We start from the raw sequence: 18,057 nt of genomic DNA, 5'->3' as shown, positions 1-18,057 counted from the left end.
TCTTTCCCTTCTTCCCTCTCCACATCAAAATCAATAACTGAACAAGATTAGTAAGAGTGAAAGTTGCAGAGGGGGATGCTCTATCTAGGTAAACAATGTGGAGCCCAGATTTAACCTACTTCCAGAGTATTTATCTAATAATCCTCTGGACTGTTACACCCTCATCAGATTATCCAATTGCTTCACATATGTACACACTTTCTCTTTGCCTTCTGGTAAAAATTTATGGGTGAGGCAACTTCAGTGGCAGAAGACTCATAAGTTAATGGTGTTTGTATCATGGCCCATTTGTAAGAGGATGTTGTTTCCCTTTACTCAAGCATAGATATCAAGCTTTTCCTTCCCACACTGCCCCCACTCCTCTGGGGGAAAAGTGCATCCATCTTTTGTTAGAGGTTCTTACAAATGTCCTGAGTCATTAGAAAAAAAGGAAAATTCAGATGAGGGTTAGCCAAGTATTTGGGTGGTTGGTTGCTCTGCTGGATGGTGTAATGGTGATTTGAAGTCATGAGCTCACACTCCAGACCTAATCTTGCTGAGGTTACAAGCAGTGACATATGTTCTGCAGATATTGGCCTAGCTTCCACATGATTCACCAGTACTGAGTATGAGGGACAGTGTCTGATGCTAACCTACTTCTCTTCCCAATGCCCACTGCTCCATTCTCTTGTCTCTGGCAATCCTTCTCGTAGGTCATGTTGCCATCTCTGTTTTTCTTCCCTGACCCAGCCCACATAATCCCCTAATCATCTCCTAGTCCACCAGGTGGAGTGGACAATCTTCATTTTCTTTCCAATTTGACTATTTTCTATTTCTTTTTTTTTTTTTAAAGATCTGTTTATTTATTTTAGAGAGAGAGAGAGAGAGTGGGTGTGGAGGAGTAGAGAGAGAGGGACAGAGAGAGTCCTAAGCTGACTCCCCTCTGAGCACAGAGCCTGACACAGGGCTCCATCTGAGCTGAGACCAAGAGTTGGATGCTTAGGCGACTCCACCACCCAAGCACCCCCCAAACTGACTGTTTTTCAAATCTATTTCCTGCTTTCCTCTACTGTTCCTTTTGATACACAGCTCATTTTTTTAAGAAAAAGAGGAATTTTGTCTTTCCTCTTTTTACTCTGCATGTAACAGTGCCACTTTTCCCATAGCCCAACATGAAGCCTCTGAATAACTTGAAGAAGGATCATACGTAATAAAGTAAGAGACGGAAAAAGTATAAAAAATAAAATCTCAACATATTATCTCATGACATTGGAAACTCAATGAAGATTGATAGCAGGGGACTTTACTGCTAGTTTTGATGTGAGGGTTGAAAGAATTCAATGATGATTTGGAGAGTACAAGTTTTAAATATTTAGGAAACTTAACAGTATTTTTTAAAAAACAAAACTGGAGTATCCACTTCAGGGAAATTAATGATTAACTTGGAATTACAAAGTTTGAGTTCTCAGGACTCAAAACATACCAAGATGGATAATTCAAGCAGCCATTTAGAAATATATTTCTGGAGTTTAGGAGAGAAGTTGGCCCGGAAATGTATTTGGAACAAATCTACACAGAAGTGATGAATATAGACAATGGAGTAAATATTATAACTTCATAAAGGGGTTGGAGAGAAAAGAAGAAAAAGCAGGGGATAGAATCCTGGGAATGTGTACATTTGGGCAGAGAAAGGAAAGAAACCTATGAAGGCATGAAAGGAAAAAAAGGCACAGTGAGAGAAAAGATTTATAAGAGCAACAACCAATATATCAATGAAAGAACACTCCTCATTGAGGGGAAGGTGTAAAATATCACAGGAACTGAGCTCAAAGTGCTCAAAGGCTGGGACCAAAACACACTATGAGGGGGAAGCTGGTGTTCTTATTGAGACTGATGCAATGGGCAACAGGAGATGAAAGGAAAGCTGAGTGGGGATGGGAAAATTCAAGAGGTGAGTAAGGATTACTCCTTTGTGCCCTTTGACATTGAGAGGAAGGAAAGTGGCTTAATGCCTACATGAGAAAGTAGAAGGCTTGAAGGAAGCCATTTTGGTAGGGGTGAATTAAGCATGCATGAAAAGTAGCAAGCAAAGGAGAAGATCTGAATACCTAGAAGAAGTGTGATCATTAATAAATTAAATTCAAATTAAATGAGCAAAGGGGACCCCAGGACATTAACTGGGACTTTAATCTTAAAAAGAAAACTAGAAAGTGGATATTGAGGAGGAGAGATATTAAAAACACCTCAATCGGATTACGTCAATTTCTACAGTGTAGGTAATGAGATATGTTGACGGTTGTAGCAAGAATATAAAATGACCTGCAACATTCCAAGTAATTCAGTAGCTCCTCACAACCAAGGATCCTTATAGGATTGATTCCATGCATGTTCCCTGAGCCCAAAGAGCAGCCCAAAACTAACAACACAGAAAATATCATTTAGAGATACCCAAGGCTTTGATTTTGGTAAAGTTAAGAGAAGGAAATAAAAGATTTTTAGAGTTTGAGCAATATTATTGTTGAAGTGGCTGGTCGTAGTAGAGGCATGTGCTTCTGCTAAGGGCTGTAAAAAGTTCACTGAAGAGAGGCTGAATAAGACACAGGAGGCTCACAGTGGCAAAAATAGGTTGAAGAGAATGAAGGGAGTAGGCAATGTGAAAAAAAAGGGCACTGGTTAAGATGCACAAATACAGATGGACAGGCGAAGCTGTTGTGCAATGATCTGCTGGCGGTGGTGGGAAAGAAAAATATACTGATTGGATGTCAATAAATGAACTACGGAAACAGAAGATGTCCAAATTTTGCCACTCAAGATAACTAGGCTTTATTTAAAGAAGTTGAGAAGTTTGTTTTGTTGTTTTGATTTGTTTTGTTTGGAAAGGAAATGTACACTGGATCCAGGGGCATCTGGGTGGCTCAGTTGTTGAGTGTCTGACTTTGGCTCAGGTCATGATCCCAGCATCCTGGGATCTGGCCCCACATCAGGCTCCCTGCTCTGCGGGGAGCCTGCTTCTCCCTCTCCAGCTCCCCTGCGCTTGTATTTCCTCTCTCACTATCTCTCTCCATTGAATAAATAAATAAAATCTTAAAAAATAACAACAACAACAACAAAATCAAGATCCAAATGATGGGGTCAAAAATAAGTAATAGGCTGACAAGGAAGGTGTGTAGTTGGGAAACAATGATCAAAAGGAATAAGGGATTAAAAGATTTAGAAATAGGTTCAATGAGACATGTTAGAGGGGAAATCCTAAATATGTTAAATATGTAAAATTCTGTTATTGGAAGAGTTTTTATATTAATCATTTCCAGTGTTCCATTTGGAATGCTAGCAGGAGAAAATAGGCCTATAAAATTTTATTCACTTTATTTTGATTTTTCATCAAAGACACTTAAAGCTATGCTCATATTTAAGTTTGACACATATTACTAAATAAGAATATGCAATATTTGGAGTTCAGTGATAATGCTTTTTATTACAAATAATTATTTTATAATTATTTTATTAAAAATAATGACACTTCTTGTGGACGAGAGCCAATGGAGTAAATCCTATTTCCATTGAATGTTCTTCTTGAATATGGGAAATATTTTCATATGATTTTATTGAACCAAAATATTCAGTTATTGGAAGACATTTTTAAAATTAACAATGAATTGAGTCTCCTGGCTGGCTCAGTTGGAGGAGCGTGCGACTCTTGGTTCCCGGATCATGAGTTCAAGCTTCACGCTGGATGTAGAGATTACTTAAATTAAAAAAATTAATAAAATTAGTAATAAATCAAGACACTTATCGAACAGTGCAGCATTTCAAGCATATTTTGAAAAGTATTGTGCGTACTCTGAGAGTGAAATCTCTAAGACAAAAGGATTATCTCTAATAATAAACTAATGTGTTTGTTTTTTGGTTTTTTTGTTTTCTTTTAACCAATGTATTTTCTGAAGGTTTAAGCTTATAGGAATTTCAGGATTTCTAAAATATGACGACACATATTTTCTTTCTATTAAAAATAGAGAGGCCCCATTTTATAACCGAACATTTCCTCTTTTTTATAGTGAACAATGCTTGGATACGAAAATAAATAAATACAATGGAGATAAGAAATGCAGTTTACAAAGAGAAGTTGAAAAATCGAGGTTTCGTTTTATTTAGGAAGTAAACCAAATTAAAAACAAAAACAAAAACACTGGAACAAGTCCAGGTGTTTTGTTTTGTTTTGTTTTTACTTTAGGGAAAAGTTACAGAATATATTATGGCCACTATGTTATGCTTGATAAGGCTTTGTATAAACTGGACAATTTGGGGTCCTCAAGGATTATCAACATTGTAAACAAATAGATCACAAGACACTGACTGCATTTAGTTTGTTGTTTTCACGTCTTAACTTGGGACAATGAGTAGCCAAGCAGGCATCTGCCTTCCTCTCTCTTCACCCTCTTCTTCATTGTCCCATATTTCATAAAAAGTGGAATCAGAAAGAATGGCAGTTTTAGGATGGCAAAACAATAAGAAAAATAGAGGAGGTAAAATGAAAGAGAAGAAAATAAAGGATCACTAAGTCTTTTTGAAAAACAATTTTCCAAAACATGTGGGTGGCCAAAGAAAGAGTAGAATCTAGAAATTGCATGAAGAAAAAACAAAGTTTCAACTCTGCAGCTTGGAAGGCATCAAGACAAGTTATCTGATGAGATTTTCAGATCTTACACTAGAAGTAAATATTAGATCGTTGTAGATTAGACCAGTATATTTTTGTCAAGATAGATAAACAGATGGATCTATTGATAGATAGAAAGAATAGAATAGAGATATCTCTGGTTTGTTTCATTTCTGAGTAAACGTATTGGTTGGTTGATGACAAACACCTGATCAAAAAATGAAAATAGAGTGATCATTCAGAAAATTGACATATAGTGTAGAAAAAATATCCAGATGATTATTTCTTTCTCTCTTTTTATCTGGACATATCAAAACTATTTAGTCACAAATTTGTAGTTTACAGGATATTTATTGACATTTTTGTGGGCAAACATTTGACAAGAAAAACGAAAATAGAAACATGTCCATCAGTAGACCAAACATCAAAAGCTCAAAGAAAGTAGTCACAGTTTTAAATGAAAATATGTGCTGCTGTCCTGTACTAAATATATAAAAAGTACAGTAAAATATTGTACCTACTACAAATTTAATACATATAATAAAAATTTAGAAACTAATGGTTTCCTACGCCTCTATGTCAAGTTGATTGTAGGAAAATTAACAAGGTGGCAAGAACAATTTCTTAATTTATAAATTATTTGATTCACATATTTATTGTCAACATTAATCATTGTTTTTAATGTGATTTGTCTTGGAAAAATATATTAACGATCACAAGCAAATAGAAGACTTTTGTACTATTGTACAAAGAATCCGAGAGAGATTGCACCTACAAGTAATGAGGTCCTACTTTAAAATTTCTTCACAACAAAATGGTGAACAACTCTAATTTATGAAATCATCATGTTTGTTTTCTGCTAAAAGAATACAAAGTTTTGATCTGTAGACTTTACATTATATGTATTCATACAGATATTACGTATGTTTCAAATTAAATGTCACATAAATTGACAATGCTTCAAAGATAGTGATGTGGGTATTTTTACCCTGTTCAAACACTTTCAGCCCTAATCCTTACGCTTTATAGACAGAACACTTACAGTTTGAAAGCAATATTTTTCAGCAGGATAAATACTTTGCAGTAAAAGATAAATACAAAGGATAAAGAGTCAATTAGCTCGATATCATTTTTCAAAAAAATGGACTGTAGAAAAGGATCTCAATTATTGTTTTTATGATTCTATTTTATTTTTATTTGAAAGAGTACAAAGGTCATTGTGCTTAATGCAGTTCCTCATAAGGAACTATAAGGTTTTTTCATTTGCGATCAGTTACCCAGTAATGTCTAGATAAATCTTTACAGTACCATAAATTTCCACAATATAAACTCAATAAAAGGCTACATGGCATGCACTCTGAAAACATCTGCACTTGCCATCTATATTTCTATACCAAAAAAGAGATTGTGTTCAACCTTCCCTCTAAACAATACTAACTAATTTGATGCAAATCTTTGGATTATGGTACAAAGATTTCTCTTGGATAGAAACAGGAAAAAAAAAATCAATATCTTAGGCTTTTAATGTTAAAACTGGAAAACTGCCTTTCTCTTCATGTAGTCATTTCATCAAAGCAAACTATGAGCTCAAAATCATTTTTGATACTGAAACTAGACCACAAAGCCTGCAAATATGCTATCTGGTGTTCTTCCACAACCACAGAAATTGAAGGAATATTTGCTATCATTTATAGTTTAATTTCATATTTAAGTAGTGAAAGAGAGGTCACCAAGTACACAAGTGTGTCATTTAATAATAATGTCAGTGCTAGCTTCAGCAGCACATATACTTAAAAAAAAAAAAAAAAAAAGGAATGATACAGAGAAGGCTAGCATGTGGCCCCCATGCAAGGATGACACGCACATTCGTGAAGCGTTCCATATTGGGAGAAAAAAAAGAATGAACTAGTTCTGTAAAAATAAGGGTACTGAACTGTCTCTGGATTGAAGCTGAAAAAATTCCCAGTGATTACAATTTTCACCTGCAACATGACATTGCTGTTTTAATTTGTCAAACCAAAAAAAAAAAAAAAAAGAATATAATGAGTATATCTTAGGTTTTTTGAAACTGGACTCTTGAGCTCACTTCTCAAAAAAAAACAACAACTTTATGTTTAATAGACTGTCATGTACATTCAAATTCAAGCTGAGAAAGAATATTTACGGAAGAGAGTGAATAAAACATGAAAACCATGGAATTTTAAACAGAGTTAATACTGTAGGGAAATGTATTAATAATGCATTTGTAGAAAAATGCAGGAATTTGGGGAAGAGCTAAATAAAGATTTTTGACAATTTAATGATGAATTGGTAAAAGAGAAATGTAATTTAAGGAAAATTTCTCCTACTTTTAAATCAAAATTAGTGCAATGTGGAAGTTTCATAAACCTATTTTTATTGTTTTATTTTTATATATATATATATATATATATTGCATTTGTATAGTATAGTCAGTAAAACTTTTAAGGCGATATAGTTAATATCTTTCCTAAGAAATTATGTTGGCAACATAAAATCATAAGTCCATTTTTGCTTGTTTAAAAACACATGCTAACATCCAGGGCTCAAAATATGCTGATGCAACATGCTCTAGTAAAATTCAAGACTTGGTCTATACGGAGAAATAAACTTTGATGTAGCATAAATGCATTGATTACCAACGTTTCTTTGTGTATTCTTGTTTTTTATAATTTTTTTAATTTTACAAATCTTATAACATCATAGTTCTATCTTTTAGACAAAGTAAAGTTGTAAAAAATAAGTAGCTATTAAATATGTGTTTAATAATAGATCTGTGTGTTAGATCTAAAAAAGCCATTGGATAGAGTGGATTTTATAGAATAGGCCTCGCGGCTCCCACTCCCTTCTATTTACTTATTCTAGCAAGTTATAGAAACTCATGGTAAACATAATTTAAAAATTGAAGAAGAGTATAGACTAAAAAGAAAACTATCTCTCACTTAACTCCTTCTTCCTTCCAGGGTCTCCTCCTATTTATTACATTTACATACATTTTCTTGCTAATATTTAGTATTGCTACTATACATACATAAATCATTTGTTTTAAGCAAATAACTCTCCTCAACTATGTTGTTTGCAGTAAAAATATAGATTACCCATATTTCCATATCAATACATACAGATTTCCCACATTCTTTTAAACCGCTACATGTTATTCCATCATATTAACATACTAAAATTTACATAGTCATTTAGTTAGAAATAAACCTTTAAGTTGCTTCCAGTTTTTTCCTATTACTTTGATGCTGAAATGGAAATCCTTGAACATATGCATCATTATAACTTCTTAGACTACATTAGTCAGATATATTTTTAGAAATAAAATCTTTGGCAAATATTGGCTGTGAAAATAAATTTGACTAAAGATGTCCATATATCAGATTTATTCAATCCATTGCCTGGAAATTTATGCGATTGATAGATTTTTTTTTAATAAGTACAACTAAAGAAGAAATCAATTCTTATTAATACTGATTAAGACTGACTGTGTCCCCCCTCCAAAATTCATACGTTGAAGACCTAACACTAAGCTAGCTTTATTTGAAGACGGGGCCTCTAAAGTAACCGAGGTTCAAAGAGGTCATTAGGGTGGGACCCAGTTCCAACAGGATTAGTATCCTTACAAGAAGAGGCACTAGAGAGTTTGTTTACTTTCTCTCCTCCCACACACACTGAGAAAGGCCATATGTGGACATAGCAAGAAGGTGGCCATATACAACCAAGAAAGAGTGCCTTCGCCAGAAAACAACCTTGCTGACACCTTGATCTCAGAATTCCTCAGCCACCAGTACTGTGAGAAAAATAAATTGCTGTTGTTTAAGCAACCCAGCCTTTGGTATTTTCCTATGACAATCCAAGCCGACTAAGACAACTGATGTTGTTATTACAATTTTCAGTTAATTAGAGGGAATAATTATCTAAATCAAAATAGCTGATAGTTATCTAGAACAGCTTTTACACTTTCCATTTGGCTAGATATGATTTGCTGATAGCCAATTCAATGCATTTTCAAGTAAAAAGTATGTATCTATATATGAAAATGACATAAAAGGGTGAAAAACAGATTCATGTCTTGGGAAATGTAATTCACAAAATGTTTCATTTTCTTTCTTAGAAAATATTTACCTTTTCAGAAAAATACATACTCCAGAGAGTGTTTATAAAAACTAAGAAATAAGAGATTTCTCAAAATATGAAAAGAGTAAATGAAAACAAAGCCACAGTGTAAAGGGAGAATTTTTGAATGTGTATGTGTCTATAGTCAACCAACCACCATTTCTTTGAATCTCTAATCATAAGCAACTTATTATTTCATGTATGGAATAGAAATCAGTATGGAATAGAAATTATTACTCACATAACACTCAATTAATATTTAGAAGTAAATTTCATATACCTATTCATTATATACTTACTCTTCTACATCCCCGAAAATGAAAATCATGCATTGCAATAAAAGAAGTGTTATTATTGAAACTTTATGGATGAAGAAACTCAGGCTCAGAGAAATTAGGAAATGCATCCAAGTTTCCAAAATCAGTAAGTTACAGCATAAAGATACTAACCAAGATTTCAGGAGTATCAAAGCTTGTGTTCTTTCACCTGAAATGTGTTCTTTCTCTCATACACCTTCAAATTTGTGATGAACAAACTCTGATGAGTCTCCACTCTATGTTAGCTCTGTGTGAGAAAATAAATGAGGGAAGAGCACAGGGGTGTGGGATCGAGAAGTAGATGGACAGAGTAAACAGAGCAATAGATGCTCTGACAGAAGCGGGCTCAGGAAGCATGGAAATAGATGACAGTCTGGAGAATATCAAAGAAGGCTCCCTGAGAGGTTGATGCTTGGAATGGTTTTAAAGGACCCATGAGAATTATCCAGATCAACAATGGAATGAGAAGTCTAAAACATCTGCTGTCAGACTTCAGTTTCCTGTAATATGGAAGATGCAAGCTAGCTTACTTCTCCAAGGCCCTGCTCACGAGTAGATACAGCACGTGCCTGAATAAATAGTGTGTATACATTTTAACTACATTGATATTTACGTACTTAGAGTCATTATCTATAGCTATAATTACATTTATATATACATATATTACATATTTGCATTTATTATTTTTTTATTTGTCAGAGAAAGAGCAAGCAAGGGAGCACAAGCAGGGGGAGCAGCAGGCAGAGGGAGAGGCAGACTCCCCGCTGAGCAAGGAGCCCAGTGTGGAACTCAATCCCAGGACCCTGGGATCATGGCCTGAGCTGAAGGCAGATGCTTAACTGACTGAGCAACCCAGGCATCCCACATATTTGCATTTAAATTTATTTCTACATCTGTAGTTACTGGAATCCATGAGTTCACACCCCATCTCAGGGTTCATTCTAGTTTTCTCCCTTTCCCTATCTGCAGCTTCCTTCTTGGACAGTGAGAAACCTAGGTCCCATTATTCTTAATTTATTAATTAACATTTCATTCACCCTGTACACTAACCAATCTCTCACTACCACAGCCCTCATCCCCTGTGTGGACACCTTGTTTAGCAACTCTTGCACTAGGATAAACACCACCTTCACCTTGTTCAGGGTGGTTCACATGCAGACATCCTCCCACCCTACTTGGGCTCTGAAACCCCACAGCAGGCCATCCCTCCACAGGGATGCCCCACACCCAGCTACCTCACCCTTTCCATAGGGATGCCTTCCTCATTCTGCTTTGATTCCTAACATTGCCCACCAGGTCCACCCCAAGGTGATTTCATACCTTGCCTTCTGTGCTCCTCCCCACCTAAAGCCTGTAGGGCTGAATCGCTCAGGAAGAGAAGGAAAGGGGAAGGGAAAGGAGAAGAGGGAAGAGGAAGAGTCACAAATCATAAGAACACAGCTTGCTCTTTTTCCATTGGAAAATCAAGAGCAGCGATTCTCAAAAAGGAAACGCCACAGATTCCGTGGTTTGAAAACTGTAGCCAATATATAACCCTGTGCTTGGAGTAGGAAACAAATATATTGTTTTCAAGATACAAACTGGTCAAAATAAAGCCAGACAAAATCTTCTTGGATACGGATAGGATCCTGTGGTGAGGAGGAAAAAGTAAGATTTTTGCATTTATCCAAACAAAGCATGGATTTTAAAATATCACCAGAGAAGACAGACATCTCAGTTTTTAGGGAATACCTGTTTGCTGGATTTCTTCCACTCAATATTTATTAGCATTACAGGGTGAAAAATAGTTAGATGATCCTTAAATAATTCAACAGCAGGAAATCCTCAATGCCCTTAAATTTTAACTCTCTCTCTCTTTTAATCTCTCTCTCTCTGTGTATATATATATACACACACATATATATGTTTAACATCACTGTATGCAATGTTTAATATCATTATATATGTACATATATAATGTTTAATATAAAACTTCTTTCACAATGAAGTTATCTGGATACTTATGGGAAAATCTGTGGTTATTTAGAAAGTCATTTTCTTGTTTTTGTTTTCTTTTTTTTTATTAAATGTATCCAAAATATTTGAACAAATCAGAAATGAACTGAGTGGAAACCTACAATGCCTCCGTTATTAAAGTAGATATTATTGATAGGGTTGGAAGATAACTCCACATATTAGTGACCTCGCTCCTGCATTTGGGCCACTGTGGACATGGCTATTTCCACATTTAAAAATGACAACAAAAGGCCACATCATAATGCTCCGCTTCGATCAAGAAATAATTGAGGGCACCTGGCTGACTCACTCGTTAGAGCGTGCGACTCTTGATCTCGGCTCAGGTCATGATCTCAGGGTGGAGAGATTGAGCCCAGCCAGCGTCAGGCTGTGTGTTGGGTGTGGAGCCTGCTTAAGATTCTCTTTCCCTCTCCTTCTGCCCCTTCCCCCACCTTTCTAAAAATAAAAATAAAAAATAAAATAAAAAAACTAGATTGAAACTACTTGATGTCCAACAATACAAGACTGATGAATAATTGTTTCCCAGTCATAAAATGGATATCATATGATCTTAAAAACAACTTGGGATGTTGATTCGGAAATAACTGCTTTTTGTCTTCTTGAGTGAAAACCTAGTATATACCAGTATAAATGAACATGATTTTATATTTAAAAAACAAATGAATGTATCTATATATTTGTGCATATGTACATAGGAAAAGGTCTGATTTGGTATAGATTAAAATAGCATTATGCTCTGGGGTTAGGATTGGTTTTATGTGTATTTTTTGTTGTTTTTCTCCAAATCATCTTTTTGTTCATTTTTTTCTCCATTTCTTCAACAAATATTTATTAACTCCATCTTATTCCAGGTTCAAAGGGAAATTTTAATTTTCTTATTTAATTTCTTAAAATAAAGCTAGTATACTTTAATATTCTTTCTAGCTAAGTACGTAAGTGCCCTCTCTTCTTATTTATAATTATCCAAAAAGGCATCTGAAAAAAAAATCTTAGAACACCTTGATTTATATGCTGAGTGATTTAAGCCTTGGAAAACATTAAAATTAAACTAAGCACTAAGTGAATCCTTTGAATTTTGCCTTTAAAAATGAGAAAACTTAGGGAAAGTAAAGGGAGAAACTTTATCTCTGAGCATATATAAAATTCTCTGTACAAGAAATTGTGGCAAATGGGGCACCTGGGTGTCTCAGTCAGTTAAGCATCTGCCTTCGGCTCAGGTCATGATCCTGGAGTCCTGGGAACTAGCCCCACATCGGACTCCCTGCTCAGTGAGAAGTCTGCTTCTCCCTTCGCCCTTCACTCTGCTCACGTTCTCTCACCACCCCCTGCCGCCCCGCTGGTGCTCTCTGGCGCTTGCTCTCGCTCTCTCAAGTAAATAAATAGCATCTTAAAAAAAAAAAAAAGAAAGAAAGACATTGTGGCATGTGTTAGCTTGAGCAGTATGTATACAGTGGATGATTTAGCAAATTGATATCTCTCTTTAGCCATTGCGGTGAAATCAAAGAAATAAAAATTCTGGATCCTGATTTTTACCATAAAAAGACTATTAGAAAAATGTTATTTTACCTACCTAGACCAATTTGAAACACTACAGCCTAAATTTTTTGTACGATCAAGTAGATTAATTTGAAATATTAATGTAATGCTTACTAAGTAGGAGGGTGATGACAAAGTACAGGAAAATATTTTTTATTTCAATTTCTTGTGATCACAGACAATGTCAAAGTCAGTAGCTACATTCTGTACCATTTAGTTTCTATAAATTGCTTTAGGTGTTTGTGTTATAAACAATACCACATTATCACGAGGAGTTAAGGGTGCTGTTGTAACACATATACAAAGGAGTGTGACTTCATGAAAAGTAGGTCTACCCTCTTTATGTTAGATCCAGACCACTAAGGTGCTTCAACAGCCCAAAACAATACCGGTATCATTTCCCTTTTTATTTTGCTCTGAATTTGGAAAACAGTCAGCAAACATCAGGTGAGATGTAAGCAATTATTTTTTCTAACGTACACTGTATTTCCTTGAACGTTTACTAACATTAACATTCTCCTGAATTACTGCGTTTGAATTATGATAAGATCAATTTTGTAAGCCCTTCTCCATGTTATGAATTGTAATCACGAAATTTTGAAGTAGGAGGCTGTGCATCTCCCACACAAAAGCACAAGGCCTGTTGGTGATGTGTTGCCCCCACACCAACAGTAAATCATGTTAGAGTGCGATGGTTCTAAGAGCTTGCGATCCTACAGTTTGACCATGGCCAGCTTTCACGGCTCCCCCTCCCATCTGCAGAGAATACAAGAGCCTCTTTCCCCTTGCCTTCTCTATTCCCTACAGCAGATTCACAGACAAATGTAGGTGTTGTTGCTGCTACCACTACTTTCCGTATTAAGGCAGAAATTTGGGTATTATTTAAGAAATCATCATTACCGTAACAATACAGTTTTTTTTTATAATACTCAAATAATGATTTTGAGCAAAGGAAAACATAGAGCACAGGAAAAAAAGAGGAAAAGGGATGAGCATAGATGTGACTGGGTTTTGCTAGTGTGTGAACAAAATGATATACTCAACTATGATATCATAACACCAGACTAGTTGTTATAACATGCAGATTCCAGTTCCACATGTATTGTTCTTGCTTCAGGCAAGTTTGCTGTTCCTTGACGCAAATTTGGTGGGCCTGTTTGCTTACTTGCAAAATAAGAAATTCCACTAGAGGAACTCTGTAATTACTTTCAGCTAGAATATTCCCATTCTGTATTTCCACTAACACATGAAGTAAGGCATTTTAAGTTACAAGGCGGACTAATTTATCCGAGAAGTGTGTCTTAGAGTAACGAACACAGCACTGACAGGCCTCCAGGCTCTAATTCTAGATGATGGAAGGTATTCAGCAAACTTATTCAAATTCTCTGGACTTCAGTTTCCTCACCGATAAGGTAAAAACAAAGGCAAAATTATCTCTACATTTCCATTAAGCCCTAATATTCAGAAATTCTATAAGCAGTCCAGTTTGCGTATATTTTATAGAAATAGAAAGCAATATCACTACTGTGCTTCTACGTAAAGGGTATAAACAAACTTTCTCTATAAAACTTCCTTTATAAAGTGTTATCAAGAAGTTAGGCAAAAATCTGTTGACTCTTAAATAATTTTTAAGAGATCATGACATTTTCGCCAACCCTTTCCTCACTTATCATTGTAGCATGAGGAACCTCTCTGCGAACAGTGTGGCAGAGGCAACACAAGTACAAATTTATAGTTAGCTCCTAGCCCCAAGGTCAGAGTCACATTCCTCCTTGATGATGTACTCCCAGGGCAGGAGCTCCACGAGAGACCGAAATACAATGCAATGTCTTCCTTTCTGAGAGACAGAGAGAAGGGATGCTTATACCATGATGAGTCAAGGGTGGGAAGATGAAAATTTTCTCAAATTAAGATTTGAAAGCATCATTTAATTCTGTCTATATCTTTATAACAGCTCAGATCCTCCATATATAGAAAAGTGAATCACCTGAATTCATCTTTAACAAAAAATGGAAAATGATATGTCAATTTAAATGTTAGCCATTAGTGTGTGTGTGTGTGTGTGTGTGTGTGTGTGAGAGAGAGAGAGAGAGACAGAGTTTTTTTTAATTAATATGTGTATTGCACTGGAATTATTAGTTTCTACCTATCTGCCAACACCCACCTTAGGTAGTTTTTTTCCATTAAAGTAATTTGACATTCAAATACAAAATTCCAATTTTATCTCTCACTACTTAGAAACAAAGAAAAGGACTTTGTTTAAATAAAATGTCAACTCACTGTCAAAAGAATAAACATCAGGAAATGTTTAGCTTCTCAGGGGGTGAAAGTGGTAGCAAAATAAATTTAAGAGATAAAGACTTTCAGATGTGTTTTTTTTTTTAAGTTTTAAGGGTGTGTATTCTATAAATGAGAATACACATTAGGATAATTGGACTGGTAATGTACACATCTTGAGAACAGACAGTTAAATTTGACTGGGGATTTCTAAACCTCGCTGCAACCTTTGGCAGTCTTATTATCTGCAGTGATTATTATGTTTGCCTCTGTGTCTTGCCTTCAGGAAAGACTTGTTTGATGGCTAGTAACCTACATATGATGAACTTGAGTGGCGTAAAATAATCCAGGTTGAAATTCTTTAATGATAGAAGGTGACTTTAATGAAAGGAGAATTTGACATTTAAGTCAATGTTATTATCCCTTCACTCTTTTGGCGCTATTTATAATATTGATTACTAAGTTTATTTTAATATAGATTTTCCCTCCTGCTTTCTCCTAAAGATACCCATAACCTTCTTTGACATTTTCCATGAGACATCTTATTTGTCTGTATGTGTTTGTGTATACGTTTCATGTGAGTGATGACAATACGAGAAAGTGAGCTATTACGTACTCAACTATCTGTTTTACATTTACTTATATTTTGAGAGCACTAAACATAATAAACCGTCGTTGGTGACCACCAAGTGAGCACATCTTCACAATCATCGTGTAGAGTATGATATAGGGTTCAAGAACACAGGGTTTGACATCAGACAGAACTATATCCAAATCCTGGTCCTTGTGAACCATGCATATGACCTATCCTCTCAAGGCCTGGTTTTCTCAGCTGCAAAATGACGGTGTGTTGGAGTCTTAATCTTGAAAATGCCACAGTTTCTACTTCAAACAATGGAGTGTTATCTAACTTTCTCTTTTGCCTCCCTTGGCATGTTCATTTGCATTTTAATCACATTCTTTTTTTCTAAGTTGCTTTTTACTCATATTTTGCTCTCTTCCCAAAATGAAATTGGCTGGTTGAACAAAGGACAGTTTAGATGTGGACTCATCATGTCTTCTCTAATGGATCAATGGGCTCCATGCTAATTTTGCCTGTTTCTCTGTTGGGGTCACAATATTGGAGCACAGGTCTGCTTGAAAAGATCTCGGGCCAAGGCCTTCTGGACTTCCCCATTTGCTTTTTTACCTGACCCTGACCCTTACATATAAAAAAAAGTGCAGTTTGCTGCTTCAACTTCTTTACTGCTCTGATGCAGTTTTCTGTTGAATTCTTTGTCCTACAGTTTGTGCAACGTGATTCTCTATAATCAGGTCCTGGCCCCTCTGACCTGAACCAACTGATTGTACCATGGGTTTAAATGATCAGTATATTCAGATCAAAGAATGAGAGAGTTCCTTTCATTCTGTGTCAACACCATCTCAATAGTTGTCTTTCAAACAGCATTGCCTCTTTTTCAGGCAAAAGTGAGGCACTAATTTTAAATCCGTAGTCATCTTTATGCATTACAAAGTCCATGTCTATCAATTATCTTTTTAATCCCTTCTACCAATAAGTAATGCAGATAAGGTGGTGTTACTGTTACTCTAATTCTATACACAAGAAGACTAAAACCCAGAGAGGATAAATGAGTTGCCCAAAGTTGCACAGTAGGTAGGGTAAAGAATTGAGATAGAACCTCACATTTTTTGAGTCAGAAACCATGAATATTTTTTCTTCCAATAATCATATGACTCAATCATATAAATTAATGACTTGAGCCGTTTATAAAATGTGAATCAAAATGAAGGAAGACAGAACCAATAAACATTTTTCGTTTCTCTTTAGGGGAAGAAGTGTGGCCAGAAATAACTTAATGATAAATTGAACATAATTTATTAATAGAACTTTGCCTGGAGAGAAAAAAAAAATTTTAAAGTCCCTGAATCCATCACCCATATTTATTCTTATCAAAATATTTCTGGGTTACTTATTGATATAGCCCAAGAAACCAAAGTATCAGTAGAAAAGTGAATTGTTTAGGTACATAGGCACAACACACAGTGTCCAGATCTGACTCAGAAAATCTAGGATATATTACCAATTGTTAATATAAAGAATATAATACTTGAAAAAAAGAGGACATAAAGTAAATTTTAAAAATAAAATACTAAAAAAATAAAGTACTGATTTTGTATTATTAAAGTCAGAAGCAAACAAATATATTGTGGAGGAGTTTAATGATAATTTGCTAATGATATATCAGAGTACATAGTTAAGCCTTGCTGATCTGAAATTCCCTACTGACAAAATTGGAATAATATTGATGAAAATCTTATGAGTCAATTATGGGAGACTTTAAGTGTGGTGCTTATTTCTATATAAATACTTGCTCATTCAATAATTTGAATTTATTAGGGTACCTGGGTGGCTCGGTCAGTCTGCCTCCATCCCGGGATGGAACCCTGTGTCAGGCTCTCTGTTGAGCAGGGAGCCTACTTCTCCCTCTCTACCTGCCACTCCCTCCTGCTTGTGCTGTCAAATAAATAAATACAATATTTAAAAATATTGATAATAATTTATATTTATCATAGCAAAATTTATTTCTTTCTATTTATTTATAGTAATTTCTATCTATTTCTTTTGAGGTAGTTAAACCATGTTGCTAGGTGTAATATGATGATACCTGCATGTATAAATATAGAATAATGCAAATCTTCTACCTGTATTACTGTATCTCCAATAAGAAGCATATATTTTTATTATACTTACATCATTGAATGAGTTCTCCATTCTGGAATAGTTTTCCTGTGAGTGCATGCTGTATGCAGCTGCTAGAGTTATAACTCTGCATACTTATATTAGGAATCTTACTTAAAAATAAATATTTAAATGTAACTATCTAAGTACTTTTACTAGATATATTGCATCTATGAGATAAATCAAACTCACAGATAATTACTGTATGATAGAGAATAACTATAGAATTAGTAGTACATTGCTGAGCAAACCAAAATGTCCTTCATCTTTTATTGCCATTAACATGTACCATGTATGAATAAAGCACTTAAAATATAAACACAAATAAAATATAATCACTGCACACTCTGAGCTCTAATTCATTGAGGACATTGTCATAGAAGCCAACATAACCACCTCTG

General features: G+C 35.0%; 1 long non-coding RNA gene and 1 other non-coding gene across 3 annotated transcripts in view; one reads left to right on the top strand and one right to left on the bottom strand.

The window, feature by feature from the left end:
• Positions 1-3,500: 3,500 nt before the first annotated feature.
• LOC130542056 (uncharacterized) overlaps positions 3,501-18,057 on the bottom strand; it is a 40,777-nt gene continuing 26,220 nt past the window's right edge. For both annotated transcript variants that reach the window (XR_008956339.1, XR_008956340.1), the window contains one exon: positions 3,501-3,724. This is a non-coding gene — a long non-coding RNA (uncharacterized LOC130542056). The remainder of the gene's footprint in view (positions 3,725-18,057) is intronic.
• Positions 6,418-6,521, top strand: LOC113267212 (U6 spliceosomal RNA). Its single transcript, XR_003320622.1, has one exon. It is a non-coding gene; the product is annotated as a U6 spliceosomal RNA (small nuclear RNA).

Source organism: Ursus arctos, unplaced genomic scaffold, assembly GCF_023065955.2.
Source record: "Ursus arctos isolate Adak ecotype North America unplaced genomic scaffold, UrsArc2.0 scaffold_3, whole genome shotgun sequence".
Lineage (NCBI taxonomy): Eukaryota > Metazoa > Chordata > Mammalia > Carnivora > Ursidae > Ursus > Ursus arctos.
The sequence above is the reverse complement of the archived record's forward strand: the minus strand, read 5'-3'. Positions and strand labels throughout refer to the sequence as shown.